Source organism: Pongo abelii, chromosome 22 (genome assembly GCF_028885655.2).
Source record: "Pongo abelii isolate AG06213 chromosome 22, NHGRI_mPonAbe1-v2.0_pri, whole genome shotgun sequence".
NCBI lineage: Eukaryota > Metazoa > Chordata > Mammalia > Primates > Hominidae > Pongo > Pongo abelii.
In genome coordinates, this window is record NC_072007.2 from 43,348,411 (window position 1) to 43,351,712 (window position 3,302).

Below are 3,302 nucleotides of genomic sequence, written 5' to 3' on the forward strand. Positions count from 1 at the left end.
ACATCAATAATGCATATACATTTCTTGATAGCAATAACATAACTGACCTTAAAAGAGGTCATTTTTATTAGTTATCCTCCTTAGGCAGAAATGCATTGGTCACATGGTGGACCCAGAAATGGGAAGTTGTTTTACACAAATTAAAACAAAACAAACCTTTATTTTCCTCTTATCCAAAGCTATCTCAGAGAATAAATAATCAGGAAGCAGCTGTCAAGTGAGGTAGATGAATGGTTAGTTTTCCTAGATATCACTTCATGCCACTCCTACAGACCATAAGCTGGCAGAATTGATCAATAGGAACAATTTAAGAATGCTGCCTATGGGCACTCCAATGAGCTTTTTATCCCCATCAGCTGTAGGTAGCCACTGTGGTAGGACAGAGGAAAATAGATGGAATGTCAATATAAGTATCAACTGGAAAGGTTCTCCCAAATTAAATAATTAGCCTGGAAGACAAACCTCAATGTCTGATGAGGACTCAGTGGTCCATTTGTGAGGTGAACATGAATCCCCTCCAAGGAGGCAGCTCCCTTTGAATGCTTCTACCAAAGTTTTCCATAATCTTTGGTGTCTATGAGGTCAGCAGGTCAGGTTATTATCACTCTAATATTGTTCCACGGGTCATGGGGTCAAGAGATTCCCAGAGTCATATGGCAGAGCCAAGACCAGGACCAGGGCTTCTGCCACTGGACTAGGCTCATCCCTTTCACTGTTCCAGACTGTTCTAGATTATTCCAGACTGTTCCACACTGTTCCAGATTATTCCAGACTGTTCCACACTGTTCCACAGTCTCATGTGTGCCTTGGGGCCGAAAACAGGGAAGCTTGAAAAACTGCCACATATTGTTTTCAGGCATATTCCAAATGTCTAAGAGATTTATGGAGCCATTTTGTCTTTACTATTAATGAAGGTGACAACTGGCCACCGTCAATCTCACTAATGTGAAAACAAAATAACTCTACAAATCTCTTAGGACACAAGAATGGAAGCTGGGCATGCCCCCGCATGAGGTTATTTCAGAGTCACCTGAAGGTCTTCCATCTCCCACCTCCCCAGTTATAATGTTTTGAACTTTTTATTTCCTTGGATGTCTCAAATATCCATAGAGCTTAAATGCAAATGTTTGTAAAAAATAAAAAAATACAAGGGGCTTCCTCAGCAGTTTACCTCCACGTGATATGCCTACGTCCAATACAGATACACCTAGTCAGACGCACTTCCCATGCCCAAAGGGGCAGACAGCTCTTCTTGTTGTATGTGGTTGGCAGGGGGAGTCAGACCCATGGAAACATTTTTACAGTTAGGAAATGCAGGCAAGAGTTATGCACACACAAGGGCTGGGGGCTGTTTCAATTCTATATTGTAGTAGAGCAAACTATCTCCAAACTTAGTGACTTACAACCACCAGTTCATGATTTCCCAAGACCCTGAGGGTGGGAAGTCTGGAGAGGGTATCATGGGGATGGCTCCCCTCTGCTCCATGTGCAGGGCTGGAATGTCCATGATGGCTTCTTTCCTCCCGTGTCTGGTGCCTCAGCTAGGATCAGTCAGGGTCACCACTTAATAATTGGCACAGATGGCTTAAATGGAGGGGGTTGGCTGGATCTGCTCGGTGGGGGCCTCACAAGGCCTTGGGTTAACGTCTGAGGTCTTGGGTTCCTTTAGTTTCTCTCCATGTAGACTCAGGACATCTCTCCCTCTCTCCATGTGGCCCCTCTGGCTGAGCTTCTAAAATGGCAGCTGGCTTCCAAAAACACAAAAGTGAAGGCTGCCAGACTTCCTTAAGGTTTAGGCCCAGAACAGGCATGACTTCACTTCTATTGCATTCTGTTGACTAAAGTGTGTCACGCAGCCAGCCCAGATTTAATTTGGAAGGGAATTACACATAGACATAGGTGCTGGAAGCGTGCTGCAGTGGGGGCTATCTTTGGAAGCCATCTACCTTAGGAGCTCACTCTTTCCACCTTCTGCCCCTGCAAGGGCTGAACAGATCAGTCTCCATCTTTGAGTGGTGCTCCCCTCAGGACAGCACAGGAGAGGCTGGGTCTGCCATTCCACCCAGGGACTTAATTCTCAGCCACATGAGAGCACTGGCAATGGATGAACATGGATGGCACCATCTAGCCAAGGATGGAAAATTCTCCCTGCACAAATGTGAACAAAAGCAGTTTGCAGTATGTAAGCAATTGCTCAAGGCTGATAACAGCCTCAGGGGGAAGTCCAGCATGAGAAACCAGAGGCTGCCTGGTCTCCATGGACTCTTAGTGGGCACTTGTGCACATCTAGCAGAGGAGAACAGAGGATCTGACCGCCTTTGTGCAGCAGGCTGGAGTTGAGCTCCCTCAGGATTTGCATCTGGTGATAAATGGAGGCTGGCTGCATGTGAGCACTGTCTGTCCGAGGCTGTGCAGTAACCCCAAAAGGACAGTGGTGGACAGGATTCCCCTCAAATGGGAAAAGATAAACAGGAAGTGTGGGGTGGAGTATTAGAGTCTGTTATGTCCACTGTGGACGTTTTGTTTCCCCAAGGTCACAGATGCCTCTATAAAAGATGTGTGGTTGGCCAAGCATAGTGGCTCATGCCTACAATCCTAGCACTTTGGGAGGCCGAGGCTGGAGGATCGCTTGAGGCCAGGAGTTTGAGACTAGCCTGGGCAACATAGTGAGACCCCCATCTCTATGGAAAATAAAAAATAAAGATGTGTGGCAGAGATTTCTCTTTATGCAGCCAAACAAAATCCATGGCTGGATTTTCATTCATTCAACAAGTACTTATCCTGGACTTTATATGTGCCAGGCACAGTCCTAGGCCCTGGGGACAAAAATATTTACAATATAATTTTAGGCTGGAAAAAAAGCAAAGCATACAGGGAAAAGGATGGTTACTACATGGATATTGGGGGGCAGGGAAGGCAGCTCAGATAAGATGACTTTGGAGGAGAAACCTGGAGAAGTGTGAATACCCTGAGGCTCCACAGGACAGGTGCTCCAAGGACAGAAAACTGCAAGAGCAATGGTGCAGAGGCAGGAACGAGGCTGGGGTATTGAAGAAAGGTCCGTGGGGCCTGAGAAGTTGGAGCAAGGTAACTGCAGGGCTGGGGCTGGGAGCAGGGATGGACAAGGGGCAGGACAGGGAGTCTGAGAGGCAGACAGACCCTTCCCCCACCCCATCCCTGTGCAGTCTCAGGGCCTCTCTCTCTCTCTCTCTCAATGTAGCCCCAAGCAAGACTGTCTAACTTCTAATATGGCCACTGCTTCCAAAAACCCAAAAGCTCAGGGGTCAGTTTAGGTAGAACCT